Below are 19,341 nucleotides of genomic sequence, written 5' to 3' on the forward strand. Positions count from 1 at the left end.
TCCTATAATCAGTTTTCTATGATAGTACACAAGTATTTTGTGCTGTGCTCTTTCTCTCTCCCCGACCCCCCCTCTCGCTCTCTGTGTGTGTGTGTGCGTGCTATGCAGTGCGTGCAAGTATGCGGCGTCGCATGTCTGTGTGTGTGTGTGTGTGTGTGTGTGTGTGTGTGTGTGTGTGTGTGTGTGTTGGGCCTGAATCCATAGCCTGCACATACCCATAAACTTTAATTCATCCTTCCTTCCTTCCTTCCTTCCTTCCTTCCTTCCTTCCTTCCTTCCTTCCTTCTTTGTTCTTTTCTGGAAACACCATCTTAGGTCCCTAGTTTCTCTCTTTCTCCTAGGATCCTAATTCTTCTGTAGTAATATTTTCCTCCTTAAAAAACAAAACAAAACAAAAACCACCCCCATAATACCTTTTTCAGTAAAGCAGAAGCAATATTCTATATCTCATTAAATTTTTCTTACTGATGCTGCCATAGACTATAGTTGGCATCAGACCTTACTGATGCTGCCATAGACTATAGTTGGCATCAGACCATCAAAAATCAATTATGGCGATGAGGAATATAGATCAGTTGGTGGTGTGTTTGTCCAGTTTTGGAATCAGTTCCCAGCACTGCATAAAATGAGTTGTTGCATCCTGCCACATGAGAGGCAGAGGTAGGAAGGCCAGATCCTCTTCAGCTACACAGAAAGTTGTTGGTCAGCCTGGGTTACATAAGTTCTTGTCTCAAAAACAAAACATTAATTTTAGGCCTCCTCAGTAGCCTCTATATTCCTTAAAATTTCAGAGGAAAGTCTTAAATGAACACATTTGCCAGTTATAATACAAGATTCACCTTGGTTATCAACTTCTCTTTCAATATGCATAGTATCAGTTTCAGACTTTTGCTACTCTTTAACCCATAAGCTTCACTCTGGCAGATCCAACAGATTCCTAGTTGTCTTGAGAAATGTAGCAACTTCCACCCATCTTTGTCAAGTGCTTTATCATGAAAACTTTAAAATATACACAAAACTAAAGAGGACCTTCTACTAAATCATATGAATATATAAGCAAGACTTAATTGTCAGCTGATGGCCAATAGTTGTTACTCATCAGCATCCTTTAAAAACTGCACTTCTAATCACTTTCTCTTGCATTCTTCTTATCACTTCAAAAGAGTTTTTTTTTCTATTTGAGCTTGTTCTGTTTCAAGATGTGGATTGCTTCAGGATCTGTATGAGCTACTTTGCAGTCCATTCAAATATTTTCCATATTATCAAATACACACACACACACACACACACACACACACACACACACACACACACACTTGGTGATATGTTACATACATACTATCTTTTGCTTTTTATTCTTAGCCCACTGTATACAGAGGATTTTGCCTTCAGTTTCAGTTTCTCTTGTTTATTTGCTCCTACACTTATACAAAAGGTTTTCATTGTCTTGGAACAGTGCTCATCAGTGATCTCAGTGTTGAGATCAATGATCTTTTGGGAAAGGCCTTATTTCTTCTCCTGAGTAACTTGTGAAACGTTTGGCATTGATACCCATCTGTGCTCAAACGCTAGCCTTCTCTTGGTCCACAAGATTTTCTGCTGTATGTCCTTCTACAACTCTACCCTGTCCTTCCTCTAACTCCTCTGACTCTGCCTTTTTATACATGGATATTTCTCTGGATCTCTACTTGTTCCTTTTATCATTTATACTCTTGTTAGCAATCTAACAATCACCATCTGTATAGTATTTCTCAAACATTTGGAATCTAATGGGATAATGACATACTAGAACCATCAGATTTTCAATTAAAAGAATCATTTCTACTTATAATCCATTTTAAAAATATAAAACACAGTGTATACTTATTTCTAATGAAGTAGTAATGTCATTTCATAGTAGAGAATGTGATAAAGAAATTCGTAATCTTTTCTCAATCTATGTGTTGAATAGACTGGACTTTATGTCAAGTTATGGTGTATTATTCCTCCTCTTTATACTAATTTAAGAAGCTCTAATTCATAGTATTCAGTTATAGGAATAGTATTACTGCTGAATTTTACAGGTATGTTTTTTATATCAATTAAGCATAGAAAGAAAAATTATAAAGAGAATTCTAACTAAAAAATTAATGGTTTTATGTGGTAAACTGAATAACACATGCCAGAAAAATAGTGGAATGGGTATTTTAGTTAGGGAAATTGCAACAAATTGATTGCTGGTATACTCTTTGTAATTAAAAATTATAACATTTGGTGTGTGTGTGTGGGGTGTTTGCCCATGTATGCATATGTATGAGCAGCATGTCTGCCATAACTTGCATGTTAATGGGAAAAAGAGGAATCCATGAGTGAATGTGTTACGACAAGGTCCGGACTGAGTGTTGTCCTCAGGAGCACAGCCAGGTCAAGAACTCCAATGCCTCAGACCAAAGGGAGTGGCAAAACCTGTGAGTGAGGGATGAGGCTCAGACAGATGGTAAAGCCTTCCTCTATTCCAAGTGTGAATGTTCACAGTGTGTGCAGAAACTATCAGCCAGCTTTCCCCTTCTGGAAGACTACAGCCTGAGACTGCTTCCATATAGACAACTCTTACCAAGGTTGGTTAAATCTCTCTCCTTGTTTAGCTGTATACCATAAACACACCTCCTTGTTCAGTTGTCTATAATAAAGCTACCTCTTCAATTCAGATATGTAAAACAAACACACTGAGTTTCCAGGTTACATAGTAAGTGCCCTCCATCACAGCAAACACAACCCACCTGATCCCAGCTTTTCTGCACACGTGTGCACCCCCTTTCTTTATTTCCTAATGGTCCCTGGCAGGTTTCTAGGAACAAACTGTGCAAGGATGCAGCAGGTGTGAAGGTCAGAGGACAAATTCTGGGACTCAGTTCACTCCTCTTATTATATGGTTTCTGGGGATGTAGCTCAGGTTTTCAGGTACCCTTACTTGCTAAACTATCTCTCTGGCCTTGTTTGTATGGCTCTCTGACAAAATATTTCTTCATACTTTGAGCAACTACTTGAAAGTAATTTTAAAATATCCTATAAAACTATCAAGTATTGGAGTCAAGTATTGGTATTGAAATTTTGTATTACAAGTTAGTCTTACAAGACCTTTCTTTTTAGTCTCAGTGTAAACTGACTTTTAGTCCTGAAGTGATAGTTTGATTATTGAATAAATTTTAAGTAATTCAGCCTAAACAAACTGCTTGGAGCCAAAGGAATACGTTTTACTGGCATTGCTCCTGATGAAGAGCTATTGTTATGTCAACTCCCATTTCAGCTTTCCGTGGGACCAGCTTCTTTTGTGGTCCAGTTTACAGGGAAAAGCAGGCCAAAAGTGACAAGCATGTTTTGTGGTGATAGTTGGATTGGTGTTATCATCTTCACTGAGAAATCATTATTATTTAATTCCTAGTGTTTAGATGGTGAAACTGTGGCTCAAATTGCTATTCTTGCACAGTAGTGAGTTGGGACTTGATTCATCTTTCCTACAAGTATTGCTCTTCATTAGTATTTTGTAATCCTTCCCACAAGATCTGCACTGCATATAGCCAGTTACTTACCCAAACTATTATTTGACTAACAGTCTTCTGCCTAAAATCCCTCATAGTCAGAGGAAAGAGTGCAACCAATCCCCCATTCATGCAAAGTGCCTGTGAGTATGGTTCTTCCTTCATTCTCTGTTCTACTCACTATGCTTCCAAAATACTATATAAAACTTAGTGATATAAAACAATCAGTCGTTATGCTTTAGGATTCTATGGATCAGGAATTAAGATAATATGCAGAGAGTCAAGAATTGACAAATGGGACTCCATAAAATTGCAAAGCTTCTGTAAGGCAAAGGACACTCTCATGAGGACAAAATGGAAACCAACAGAGTGGGGAAAGATATTTACCATTCCTACATCTGGTTCATGGCTAATATCCAATACATATGAAGAACTCAAGAAGTTAGACTCCAGAGAAGCAAGTAACCCTATTAAAAATGGGGTATGGAGAAAAATAAAGAATTCTCAACTGATGAATATGAGATGGCTGAGAAGCACCTAAAGAAATGTTCAACATCCTTATACATCAGGGAAATGCAAATCAAAATAGCCCTGAGTTTCCACCTCCCACCAGTAAGAAGAGCGAAGATTAAAAATTCAGGTGTTGCCCACACCTAGAGCTGGAAGACAGTCTCCAGCAGCGCTGCCACATCTGGGAGCAGAGGTAAGACCCACTATTCTGCTACTAAGTGATCTGCCAGGTGGATTCAGGATACACAAAGACAGAAATCCTCTGGGTCACCACACTTCCTGTTTCTGGCTCTGCCCGGGGAAGTGAACTAATACCATCCCACAGTTCCCTGCACCAAAATCTCATGGGGAAGAGAGCTGGACATGCAGGACTGCAGACATCCTGAGACCGCAGGACAGACTGCCACATCTGCACACCTCTGCCCACATCCCTGGTCCAAGGGGAAACTGCACAGTGCCTCTGGACACAAAGATGTAAGAAAAGTCAGCCGCCTGTACCCATGGTTCTGGTCTGTGCCCAGGACCAAATTGAATTAGCCAAACAGCTCCCTGCACTTAAATCCCATGGGGGGAGAGCTGGACCCTCAGAAGTGTGGATACTCCTGAGAAGTCAGAGGAAACTACCCTCTGCCCACAGTCCAGACCCAAGAGAGAATTACATAGGGCCAACTGTGCCCACTGGGTGCAAGAACCTAGGCAAGCAATCAGGAGCAGGATCCTTTGATGCCTGCCCATGCTTAGAGCTGGAAGATAGTCTCCAGAAGTGCTGACACACCTGAAATCAGAGAATCTGTTCTCAGAAAAGACAGAAAGAAAACATGAAAACAGTTCTACAAGAGTGTTGACACAGAGGCCTACAGCAGGGTCAAGTCACTCTCAGAAGCAGGAAGACAAGCAAACACCAGAGACAACCCAATGGCTAGAGGCAATCACAGAAACCTAAGCAGCAGAAACCAAGACTATTTAGCATCATCAGAGCACAGTTCTCCCCCCCCAAAAAAAAATACTGGAAATCCAAACACACCAGAAAAGCAGGAACTAGATTTAAACTCACATTTGATCATGATGATGGAGGACTGTAAGAAAGACATAAAGACATAAACTCCCTTAAAGAAATGCAGGAAAACACAAGTAAAAAAGTAGAAGACCTTAGAGAGGAATCACAAAAATCTCTGAAAGAATTACAGGAAAACACGGTCAAACAGGTGAACAAATAGAAAATGGAAATAAAAAGAATAAAAAAAGCAAAAAGGGAGACAACCCTGGATATACAAAACCTAAGGAAGGGACAAGGAGCCATAGATACAAGCATATCCAACAGAATAGAAGAGATAGAAGAGAGAATCTCAGGGGCAGAAGATACCATAGAAAATATCGACAGAACTGTCAAAGATAATGTAAAACGCAAAAAGATCCCAGCCCAAAACCTACAGGAAATCCAGGACACAATGAGAAGATCAAACCTAAGAATAATAGGTAGAGAAGAGAGTGAAGACTCCCAACTTTAAGGGCCAGTAAATATATTCAACAAAATCATAGAAGAAAACTTCCCCAACCTAAAGAAAGAGATGCCCATAAACATAAAAGAAGCCTACAGAACTCCAAATAGAATGGACCAGAAGAGAAATTCGTCTCGTCACATATTAGTTAAAACACCAAATGCACAAAACAAAGAAAGAATATTAAAAGCAGTAAGGGTAAGGGAAAAAGGTCAAGTGACATATAAAGGCAGGCCTATAAGAATTATACCAGACTTCTCACCAGAGACTATGAAAGCCAGAAGATCCTGGACAGATATCATACAGACCCTAAGAGAACACAAATGGCAGCCCAAGTTACTGTGTCTAGCAAAACTCTCAATTACCACAGATGGAGAAACAAAGATATTCCATGACAAAAACAAATTTACACAATATCTTTCTACAAATCCAGCTCTACAAAGTACAATAGATGGAAAACTCCAACACAAGGAGAGAAACTACACCATACAGAAAGCAAGAGTATAAATTCCTTGCAATGAAATCAAAAGAGAGACAAGCACACATAATTCAAACTCTAACACCAAAAATAACAAGGAAGTGACAATCACTGTTCCTTAATATCTCTCAACATCAACGGACTCAATTCCCCAGTATAAAGATATAGACTAACAGACTGGATACATAAAGAGGACCGCTGCATGCAAGAAACACACACAGAGACAAAGACAGACACTACCTCAGAGTAAATGAATGGAAAACAACTTTCCAAGCAAATGGCCTAAAGAAACAAGCTGGAGTTGCCATTATAATATCAAATAAAATTGACTTTCAACCAAAAGTCATTTAAGAAAGGTAAGGAAGGACACTTCATAGTCTTCAAAGGAAAAATCCACCATAATGAACTCTCAATCTTAAATATCTCATCAACATGTAGAAGAATGCAGATCGATCCATGCTTATCTCCCTGTAAAAAGCTTAAGTCCAAGTGGATCAAGGACCTCCACATCAAACCAGATACACGCAAACTAATAGAAGAAAAACTAGGGGAGCATCTCGAACACATGGGCACTGGAAAAAATTTCCTGAACAAAACACCAATGGCTTATGCTCTAAGATCAAGAACCGACAAATGGGATCTCATAAAACTGCAAAGCTTCTGTAAGGCAAAGGACACTGTGGTTAGGACAAAACGGCAACCAACAGATTGAGAAAAGATCTTTACCAATCCTACAACAGATAGAGGGCTTATATCCAAAATATACAAAGAACTCAAGAAGTTAGACCGCGGGGAGACAAATAACCTTATTAAAAAATGGGGTTCAGAGCTAAAACAAAGAATTCACAGCTGAGGAATGCCGAATGGCTGAGAAAAACACCTAAAGAAATGTTCAACATCTTTAGTCATAAGGGAAATGCAAATCAAAACAACCCTGAGATTTCACCTCACACCAGTGAGAATGGCTAAGATCAAAAATCAGGTGACAGCAAATGCTGGTGAGGATGTGGAGAAAGAAGAACACTCCTCCATTGTTGGTGGGATTGCAGACTGGTACAACCATTCTGGAAATCAGTCTGGAGGTTCCTCAGAAAATTGGACATTGAACTACCTGAGGATCCAGCTATACCTCTCTTGGACATATACCCAAAAGATGCCCCAACATATAAAAAAGACACATGCTCCACTATGTTCATAGCAGCCTTATTTATAATAGCCAGAAGCTGGAAAGAACCCAGATGCCCTTCAACAGAGGAATGGATACAGAAAGTGTGGTACATCTACACAATGGAATATTACTCAGCTATCAAAAACAATGCCTTTATGAAATTCGTAGGCAAATGGTTGGAAATAGAAAATATCATCCTGAGTGAGGTTACCCAATCACAGAAAAACACACATGGTATGCACTCATTGGTAAGTGGCTATTAGCCCAAATGCTTGCATCACCCTAGATGCCTAGAACACATGAAACTCAAGATGGATGATCAAAATGTGAATGCTTCACTCCTTCTTTAAAAGGGGAACAAGAATACCCTTGGCAGGGAATAGAGAGGCAAAGATTAAAACAGAGACAGAAGGAACACCCATTCAGAGCCTGCCCCACATGTGGCCCGTACATATACAGCCACCCAATTAGACAAGATGGATGAATCAAAGAAGTGCAGGCCGACAGGAACCGGATGTAGATCTCTCCTGAGAGACACAGCCAGAATACAGCAAATACATAGGTGAATGCCAGCAGCAAACCACTAAACTGAGAACGGGACCCCCGTTGAAGGAATCAGAGAAAGAACTGGAAGAGCTTGAAGGGGCTCGAGACCCATATGTACAACAATGCTAAGCAACCAGAGCTCTAGGACTAAGCTACCAACAAAGACTATACATGGACTGACCTTGACCTGACCTCATAGGTAGCAATGATCATCCTAGAAGAGCACCAAGGGGCCTCTGGTCCCTGCTAAGACTAACCCCTAGTGAACTGATTGTTGGGGAGGGCAGCAATAGGGGAGGATAGAGGGGAAATTGGCAAAGAAGGGTGCTAGGTGGGGGATGCTGGCCGGAAACCGAAAGAGAATAACACCAAATGTAACAAGAAATACCAAAGTTAATAAAAAAAATCTGGAAAGAAAAAGGAGATATAACAACAGAATCCTGAAGAAATTGGAAAAAAACTATCAGAATCCTACTAAGTAAAAACCATTATTCAATGTAAAACTGTAACGGAGTAAATGGATAATTTTTCTAGATAAGAGGGTGGGTACTAAAGCAACTAGAAAAAATTTAAATAAACTGCACTTATAGAATAGGGGTGCTAAAGTTTGAAAGTCTCTGTGTAAAAAGAAAAAGAGCCCAGGTCCAGATGGTTCAGGGCAGAATTCTATCAGACTCATTAGAAGACCTATTAACAATACTGTCCAAACTATTCCACAAAATAGAAACAGAAGGAACACGACCAAATTCATGCTTTGAAGCCACAATTATGCTTATACCTAAACCACACCAAGTCCCTACAAATAAAGAAAACTTTAGACTGATTTCCCTTATGAATATCGATGCAAAATTACTCAATAAAATTCTTCCAAATCGGATCCAAGACCACATTAGAATGATCATTCAGCATGATCAAGTAGGCTTCATCTCAGGGTTGCAGGGATGGTTCTATATATGGAAATCCAGGAATGTAATCCACTATATAAAAAAGCTGAAGGAAAAAAGCACATGATAATCTCCTTAGATTCTGAGGAAACATTTGATAAAATTCAACACCCCTTCATGTTAAAAGCTTGGAAAGATCAGGAGTTCAAGGTCCATACCTAAACATAGTAAAAGCCATATACAGAAAACCAGTGGCCAACATCAATCTCAATAGAGAGAAATGTAAAGCAATGACACTAAAATCGGGGACTAGCCAAGGCTGCCCACTCTCTTCCTACCTATTCATTGTAGTACTTGAAGTCCTAGCCAGAGCAATTAGACAAGAAATAGAAGTCATAGGGATACAATTTGGAAAGGAAGAAGTCAAAATATTACTATTTGCAGATGATATGATAGTATACTTCAGACACAACAAAAATTCTACCAGAGAACTCCTATACCTGATAAACAACTTCAGCAAAGTGGCTGCATATAAAATTTACTCAAACAGATCAGTAGCCTTCCTCTACTCAGAGGGTAACCACACTGAGAGAGAAATTAGCAAAATGGCACCCTTCACAATAGTCACAAATAATATGAAATATCTTGTCACAAATAATATAAAATATCTCAGTGTGACTCTAACCAAGCAAGTGAAAGATCTGTATGACAAGAACTCTGAGTCTCTGAAGAAAGAAATTGAAAATCTCAGAAGGTGGAAAGATCTCCCATGTTCATGAACTAGCAGGATTAATATAGTAAAAATGGCTGTCTTCTGGAAAGTAATCTACAGATTCAACGCAATCCTCATCAAAATTCCAACTCAATTCTTCATAGAGTTAGAAAGAGAATTTGCAAATGCATTTTGAGTAAAAAAATCCCAGGATAGTGAAAGCTATGTTCAACAATAAAAGAACTTCTGGGGGATTCACCGTCCCTGACCAAAATCTCTATTACAGAGCAAAAGTGATTAAAAACTGTATGGATTTGGTACAGAGACAGGTAGGTAGATCAACTGAATAGAATTAATGACCCAGAAATGAACCCAAATACCATGGTCACATGATCTCTGACAAAGGAGCTAAAACCATCTAGTGGAGGGAGAAAGGCATTTTCAACAAATGGTGCTGGTGTAACTGGCGGTCACCATGTGGAAGAATGAAAATTGATCCATTCTTATATCCTTGCATAAAGCTTAAGTCCAAGTAGATCAAGGATCTCAACATAAAACCAGATACACTGAAACTAATAGAAGAAAAAGTGGGGAAGAATCTCGAACACATGGGTACTGGAGAAAATTCCCTGAACAAAACACAAATGGCTTATGTTATGAGATCAAGAATTGACAAGTGGGACCTCATAAAATTACAAAGCTTCTGTATGGCAAAGGACACTGTCAATAGGACAAAAATGCAACCAATAGATTGAGAAAATGTCTTTACCAATCCTACAGTTGATATAGGGATAATATGTAAGATATACAAAGAACTCAAAAAGTTCTCCAGAGAAACAAATAATCTAGTTAAAAATTGGGATTCAGAGCTAACCAAAGAGTTCTCAACTGAGGAATATTGAAATGATTGTGATGCACCAAAAGAAATGTTCAACATTCTTAGTCATCAGGAAAATGCAAATCAAAACAACCCTGAGATTCAAACACACCAGTCAGAATGGCTAAGACCAAAAACTGAGGTAACAGTAGATGATGGTGAGGATGTGTGGAGAAAGATAAGCCTCCCTGTTGATGCACTTGCAAGCTGGTTACAGTGACTCTGAAATCAGTCTGAGTTCCTCAAAAATTGACATGGTCTACCTGAGGACCCAGCTATACCACTCCTAAGCATATACCCTAAATATGTTCCAACATACAACAAAGACACATGCTCCGCTATGTTCATAGTAACATTATTTATAATAAGCAGAAGCTGGAAAGAACCCAGATGTCCTTCAACAGAGGAATGGATACAGAAAATGTGGTATATGTTCACAATGGAGTACTGCTCAGCTATTAAAAACAATTACTTCATGAAATTCTTAGGCAAATGGATGGGGCTAGAAAATATTATCCTGAATGAGATAACCCAATCATAAAAGAACAGACATGGTATTCACTCACTGATAAGTGGATATTACTCTCGAAGCTCTGAATACCCAAGATACAATTCACTGACCATATGAAGCTCAAGAAGAGGGAAAGACCAAAAATGTGGATGCTTTAGTCCTTCTTAGAGTGGGGAACAAAATACTCACAGGAGGTAGTGCAGGGAGAACTAGTGGCACAGAGACTGAAGAAAAGACCATCCAGAGACTGCCCCACTTGGGGATCAATCCCAAATGCAGCCTCTATTGCTGATGCCATGAAGTGCTTGCTGACAGGTACCAGATATAAGTGTCTGATGCTTGGAGCTAAACCTCAGACTGAGCACGGGGACACCTGTGGAGAAGTTAGAGAAAGGACTGAAGGAGCTAAAGACATTTGCAATCCCATAGGAAGATCCAATGATATCAACAACCAACCCCCTCCAGAGTTCCCAGTTAAACCACCAACCATGGATACACATGGAGGCACTCAGGACCCAACTGCAGCTGTAGGGATGGCATTGTCGGCTATCAGTTGGAGGAGAAGCCCTTGGTCCTGTGAAGGCTTGATGACCCAGTGTAGGGGAATGGCAGTTCTTTGAGGTGGGAGTGGGTGGGTTAGAGGGGACGCATTCTCATAGAAGCAAAAGGAAGGGGTATGGGAGAGAGGGCAATGGGAGAATGTAAATACATAAACTGCCCAATAAGAAAGCAATGAGTTGCTAACGCTGTCTTATTATTCAAGCAGACAACATGAATTCTGCAATTCTTTATGGATGAGAGATAAGAATCATATGATCCCTCAAATCTACCAAATTATACCTTATCCATAGGACTAGGTGTTGGCACACACCAAGGGTGTATGAACTGATTGAAAAATCTGTGGCTTCAAAACAATGAGATTTGATTATTTTGAGCCCTTCATTTGTCTTTACAACAGCCATCCAAGCTAGATATTTGCAATGTGCAACGTAATTCCTTCAATTATTTACTTTTCCATTGCACCTCCTACCTATTTTTATTTTTTTTACTTTTATGAGATGGGGTCTCACTGGGTAGCCTTGCCTGGCCGGGAACTCAGAGAGCTCTTCTATCTTCTGCCTCCTAATGCTAACCTGTCTCTACCTGTATATTTTAAAACACAAAGACCCTATTATATTATCTTGATGGAGTTTCCACGTAAGCTCACTTAACATTTGCTAAACATTAAGGAAATATTTGGGGATATGAGAAGGGCATTTGAAAGATTCTTCTTTCTACTTGAGTAAGTGGTGAAACACTGCCCTTCATTCTCTTTTCTGTAGTAAGTGTCTAGAAAAGGTGTAGATTTTACTTTACATGGATTTTTCAGAATATCCAAAGTATGGGGTATTTCTCTTTCTTGGTTTAACTAGCTTAAGGAAACAGGCAAATCTGTCTCAAATTTTTCCTTTTATTTCCTTGTTTCAACCATAAAGCATAGATGCAGTGTTTTCTGTCACCCTTACAATTTGGGAATGAGAATTCCTAGAAAGAAACTTTGTCTACAAAGCCTGATTAACTGATGATTACAGTGATTTACAGAGATTGCAATGTTGCAGGTCCAGAACCTAGTTACAGTTTATCTTGGGCTAGATTTAATCCCCCATCTGGCCACTTCTTGTCCATCTCTGGAGCATTTGTCTCGGACTATCTTTAGTCTCCTACATAATAACATCCTATGATTAGTAGATTTTTTAAAAAGAAACCCTTTGGATTATATTAATTTAGTAGACCAGTAGCTTGCACCAATCCAAAAGCTAACAGTGCCATCAGATATCATCTGAAGCTTATAACTAAGATTTCTTTACTTCACGATAGTTATCTCTTTCATGTTCAAAGCAACATATTGGAAAGCTGTCTTTGTGACTTTTCTTTTTTCTGTTACCATAGAAACTTCATGAAAATTAGGACATGATATTAAGTATATCCCAAATCTCAGCCACGGACATTCATATTTATCTCTACAATAAGCTATCTTGTATGCCCTTTGAGGTGAGAGTTCTGCTTTATGTCAACAAATTGAAAGGTAACCTCCATGTTTCTTCCCTTCAAATCTGTAACTGCCTGACTAGTTGAATATGATAGAAGTGACATTCTTGAACCCAGCCTTAGGGAGTTAGAAGTTTCCATTTCTTTCACTCTGTAATGGTCAGTTTCATAATAAGCCACCACATCAACAGGGCAAGGTGAAGATAAAGCAATAATTTAAACCAATTTACTAGCCATGTGAATAAGCCATCTTGGAAATATATTTTCTAGTTCAGGTCAAAGCATCTCCAATTGATACTATGCAGAGCAAAGGCCAACATTCTTCTGAGCTCTGCACAAATTTTAGATTCACAAAATAAATAATGGTTGCTTTTAAAGATGTCAAGTGCCATAGCAGTTTTGTAACTAACTTTCATTTCGTTAGAATTGTCATCTGAGAGGCTTATACTGAATAAGCTCATCTCTAGCTCTGAGTCCAGTGTCCTAAGTGTATACATTCAGCAATAGGGTCCTACTTTAACCTCCAGAGAGGCAGACAAGAGCTATTTGATAATCTATATTATTTTGGGTATAGCTTGAACTACCTTGACCAACCATTCAAAAGGAAGTTTCTTGTGATTGGTACGTGTTATTTCCTAGGCTGGTTTTTATAATTGTGACTCTAGTATTTTAGTCACTCTTGTAATACAGCCTAGGCTTGCCATGCTTTATCAATCTACTATCCATGTCTCCAAAGTGTTAGTATGTGAAAGTATTTTTTATTCTCCCATAGTAATTGTCATTGTTGAGGTTCACTAACCTAGGCTTAGTTAAGGAAGCTTCTAGCTTCTGTACAATCTAATCTAGGCCTAGAATATTTTGTCTCTGAGACTTACTGCTGAATAAGCTCATCCTTTCTAGCTCTTTCTGAACTCTGGCTGGCTGGTTTAACTTGGCTTTTTTTTGGCTCAAAACTCCTCTCCAAAATGACTGATTCAATCTGTCTTCTCTGGGCTTCTGATGGAATTGTTCTGCTTGGCCTCGTACTAACTTTGGCAATATGCTTTAATATTCTAGCTTCTTCTGGTTTCCTGACTTGTTCTATTTTTACCTGTGTCTAACTTGTTTTACAACCGGTCTCTAAAATCGTCCCAGTAAAAAAACTGCCATAAATACATTGTCCTTTTTCCTTCTTTCTGTACTACTCTCTTAAATACCTTTTTCCTGTACTGCTTTCCTGAAAGTTGGCATATTCTATCTCTGACTCAGTCTGTCAAATTTATCTTTATCTGACTAACATTGTCTTCATCTCAATTAGACACAACTTTGTTTTTCTTTTATTGGATATTTCCTTTATTTATATTTCAAATGTTATCCCCTTTCCTGGTTTCCCCTTAGAAAACCCTCTATCCTATCTCCCTTCGCCCTCCTGCTTCTATGAGAATGGTCCCCCACCCACCCACCAACCCCATCGTGCCTACCCGCCCAGGCATTCCCCTATACCAGGGCATCGAGCCTTTATAGGACCAAGGGTGTCTTCTCCCATTGATGCCCAAGAAGGTCATCCTCTGCTACATATTTGGCGGAGACATGAGTTACTCCATGTATACTTTTTTGTTGGTGGTTTGTTGGTGGGGTCTCTGGATATTTGATATTGTTGTTCTTTCTGTGGGGTTGGAAACCCCTTCAGGTCCTTCAGTCCTTTCTTTAACTCCTCCATTGGGGACCCCATTCTCAGTCCAATGGTTGACTGTGAGCATCCACCTTTGTATTTTTCAGGCTCTGGCAGAGCCTCTCAGGAGATAGATATATCAGGCTCCTGTCAGCAGAAAATGTCATCCTGAGTGAGGTAACCCAATCACAAAAGAACACACATGGTATGTACTCACTGATAAGCAGATATTAGTCCCAAAGCTCAGAATACCCAAAATACAATCCAAAGACTTCATGAAGCTCAAGAAGAATAAAGATCAAAGTGTAGATGCCTCAATCCTTCTTACAAGGGGAACAAAATACTCACAGGAGAAAATACTGAGACAAAGTGTGGAGCAGAGATGGAAGGGAAGGATGCCCAGAGACTACGCCACCTGGGGATCCATACCATATACAGTCACCAAACCCAGACACTATTGCTGGTGCCAATAAGTGCATCTAGACACCACTTTCAAACATGGCCATTTCCTTCTACAAACTAATCTACCTAAATTGTTCTGGGTTAAAGCTGTATACTCAGAGCATGTCTATATTCCAGTCAGATCCTACTATAATCCAGAGCATGTCTGCATTCTAGCCAGATCATATAGACCTAGAATTTCTTTGGATGTGATCCCTTGTCAGAGCAGCCATCTTATTGGATTAAAATTCCTCTACAAGTGTGATACTGAGGAAGAAGAAATCAAAACCTCTTCATTCTTTCAAGCTTCTTCTCCCCTTCCTTGTTAATTTCACTTGTGTTTCACTAAATCTGTCTCTATTAGTACATTCTTTTTGCTTCTTGAAAAAGGATATGCTTAATATCATTATCCACTTTATAAAATATTGTACCATAAGGGCTCTGAATTCATTATTTCTATGTGGACTGAGCAGAAGTATAGTCAATTTTGAGAGGATTGGATTGGTTTCTTCTTAATTGCCTTTCTGTTATTTTTAATGAAAGGTGTTTGGGTCACTCTATAGACCTGTTGAATCAGAGCTTCCAAAGTAGGAACTGGCAAATAAATTTGTTAAACTTCACGGTAAATTTTACACTTACCAAACTTTGGAAACTTTTGCAAGGTTGTTATTTAATATGCTTCTAGAATAATTCTTACAGTGGAATTTAAGTTGAAAAAAATAAATGTTATAAAACATTTAGCATAAAACCTAGCATATTCCAAGATATCAATAAATGTTAGCTGCTTCTATCATCATCATCATCATCATCATCATCATCATCATCATCATCACCTTTACTATTTTTAAAGATTATCTTCAAGATTTAGAGATATACTCATCTGTCTTTGGGGAGAAAACAAGGCTTACTGGTATGATGGTTTTTATGTGTATACATGTGCATGTGTGTATATGCATGTTGCATGTTTATGTGCACATTTTCATGTGGAAATTGATATGGGATATTGTCTTCAGTGATTATCCTCATAATATTTTCAGACAGGTTCTCTTACTGAACCTGCAGTTCACTAATTCAGTTAGTCTGGCTGGCTATCAAGTTGCAGGGATACTTCTATTTCCATTTCCCCAGTACTAGAATTTTAGGCATGCACTGTCATATCTGGCTTTTATGTGTGTTTTGCAGGATCAGTCTTGATTCTCGCCTGTGAATGACAAACCTTTGACTGACTGAGACATTTCCCTTGCCTAGTATGCTGGTTTCTTAGTAAAACAAGTAAAAGGCTGTTGGCTGGAGTTTAGAATAAAGCTCTTAGACCTGGGCATCACATAGAGGTTTGTGCTTATCCCTAGTCAACAGTAAGCTTAGGTGAAATGTTCTTCTTAGTGTCTATTCTACTGCTTTTAGTACAAAAATGAGTATATAAGAGAGAAAATAAAGGTTCATTCGATACATGCCCTGACAAATGGGGTGAATTATTGAAACAGGACTTCTTCAGAAAACCCATGGCAGGTAATCTTCAGCTATTTGGAAGAAGGAATCTCCAAGGAAATTCTGGTAAGTCAAATTACCTTGGTTTGGTCTGGGAATATGAGAAATCTGGCCTTCCATTCCATTATAGAGTTAAATTTATGGATTGAAAACCTGAGAAGAAATTTAGATAGGCTAACAGATATCATTGGTAGTTTGTGTTTTTTAAATCAGCATAGTCTACTATTTATATTTCTTTGTATGTGTTTTTATTGGCATCTGTCTATATGGAAAACACTCGTATTGGGTTATAAAATCTCTATTAGCCTACTAAAGAATAGATATTTTGTTATTAATAATAAGATTAATATGGTCACATTTTTCAACTCTTGTTTAAAAGGAACACTGCGGTGCTATGTCTTAGTGAGAAAATAAGTAGTGTGAATTGGTGTGATTTACTTATATCTTTATTCCAGTTATCTTTTAATTTAAATATTGTTAGCACCTTGAAAAGTAGTCCACAGTCCGATCAATTTGGCTATTAACTTGTAAGCTGTGGCCATATTAAAATGCTATGTAAGCATGAATTTGATCCCCAGAACCCATGGGAAAAGGCTGCCATGCAGCCGGGGTGAAAGTTATGTTGGCAAATTACATGCCACATAAGTACAGGGACCTGAGTTTGATGTTCAGAACTCACATGAAAAAGTTAGGTGTGGTGGTGCGGTCTTGTAACTGTAGGGCTGGGAGGTAAAGACAGGTGGACCACTGGAACTCACAGATCAGCCAGCTAAGCCTTACTTGGTAAGCTACAGGTCAATGAAAGACCCTGATTCAAAACAAGAGGTAGATAATTCTTTTTTTTTTTTTTTTCGGAGCTGGGAACCGAACCCAGGGCCTTGCGCTTCCTAGGCAAGCGCTCTACCACTGAGCTAAATCCCCAACCCCCGAGGTAGATAATTCTTGAGGAATGACACTTGAGGTTGACCTCTGGCCTTTACACACATGTGCACATAAATATACCCAAGAGGAACATGCACCCACATGAGCACACACATGCACATATGCATATATACAGTCAAAGCCCTGAACTTATGTAAAATACTGTTTGGCTCATGGTAGCACTCTATTATTCTCAGCTACTTTTCTATATATGTGAGTTATCATTGTTACTTATAGAGAAATATATAATAGAAAAGGTTTTTATTGGCACAGATGTATAAGCAAAGACATTATTAGAAGTATGAAAATCAGGCTGAGGCAGAAGAACCTTATGGTTCTCTGAAAGGGTGGTGAGGATCTTGCCTGTTCACCTTTGAAACGTGAGAGGCATATTATTATGTGTTTGATAAACCAACCTTTTGAGTAAATAATACTCCCTAAAGATGAATACTTTTGATTTTTACAGTTTTTTTTGTTTTGAACATCTTAGTTTGGGTATGACCAGAATGGTCTTCTTCAGTTCAACTTTTTGAGGTAGGATCTCGATATTGTTTCCAAGGCTGGTCTGGAACTTGCTATAAAGTCAAGGCTTGCCTTGAACTTTAGAGTATCCTATTTCAGTCTCCTGAGTGCTGTAATTAGGGATATGTACTGCCATTCCTAGCAAGAGTGGTCTTAAAGTGATTGTGGTTAACTAGATTCTATTTGTATTAGTGCACTTCCTTGATTTATAATTTTTTCTTTCTAGCTTCATAAAGTGCAAATGACAAGTTAGGTGTGATGACACTTACCTTGTAATCCCAACATTTAGGAGACTGAAGCAGGAGGATTGCTGTGAGTTTGGGGCCAGATTGTGCTACATAGTTAATTCCAGGCCAACTAGAGATGTGTAACAAGAATATCTAAAAAGAGTTACAATTCATAAACCTTTTATATATTAATGGTGTATAATCTAATGCATTGCAGTGCTGGGATCAAACTCAGGGCCTCTTCTATCCTAGGCAAGTGCTATACCACTGATCCACTAATCTCAAACTCTTCATGCTATGGTATATGTGTATACTGGAAATTATTATGTTCACAAATCTGTGACCACAGTTGCTTATCATTTTCATTTCTCACTTCTTGTTATGGAGGAAGGTAGAAGAAAAACAGAACCAGAAACAAGGAAAAAGAGTAAAATACTTCATTGCAAACTTTGTAGTCACAAAACTCTTTACTTATTTTTGAAGGAATATGCTCGTATTTTGTTTTGGTTTGCTTTGCTTGCTATAGATTGAACTCAGGACCACTTTCATGTTAGGCAAGGGTTCTACATTAAACTACAACCCCAATACAAAAGTGAAAAAATAGAAAAGATATGAAGTAAATGGTAAATAGTTGCAGGGACTAAATCTATAAAGACAGTAAGTAATATCATCCTAATATTTCCTTGATAGGGAACAGGAATGTAATGATAGTATTCAAATGTTATCCAGCTCAATGTCCATCCCAGGTCAGTGCTTGTTATATAATAACTAAACCAAATATTAAACTTGATCACAAATGAGGTCACTGGATATTGAGTGTGCTATGTGGGACTGGGAATGTAGTTCAATTGGTAGTGTTTGGTAATCAAGTGGGAAGCCCTGGATTCCAGTACTACATAAAGTTGGGCATGGTGGTACATTGTGCAATCTTAGTATTCAAGAAGCAGGGGGAAAGATCTAAATTTCAAGGTCATTTTGAATTCTAGAGTGAGTTCAAAGCCAGCCTGTGATACATGTGATTCTGTCCCCACCAAACAAAAATAAAAACAAAAACAAAAAATGAGGTAGGTGTATGTGAATTCACCACTTGCTCAGTCAATGTAGACATTTTCTCTAAGTTTATTTTTATAAAGTATCAGTTACTTTCAAATGAAAAATTCCATAGCATTGATTAGATATGACTAATAAATCCTAAAGTCCTTATAGAGGTAGGAGTTTGCAGCCTGTTCACCTGCCATTTTCCAGATCAGTATTATATTTCTGCTTCAGTTCCTTCAGTGCATCACTTGAGGAGTTGCTTCCACTGTATTTATTTTCAGAACTCTAGAGAAGATTCTAACTGAGAAAAAAAGTGTAGATG

The sequence above is a fragment of the Rattus rattus genome, chromosome X (genome assembly GCF_011064425.1).
Source record: "Rattus rattus isolate New Zealand chromosome X, Rrattus_CSIRO_v1, whole genome shotgun sequence".
Classification (NCBI taxonomy): domain Eukaryota; kingdom Metazoa; phylum Chordata; class Mammalia; order Rodentia; family Muridae; genus Rattus; species Rattus rattus.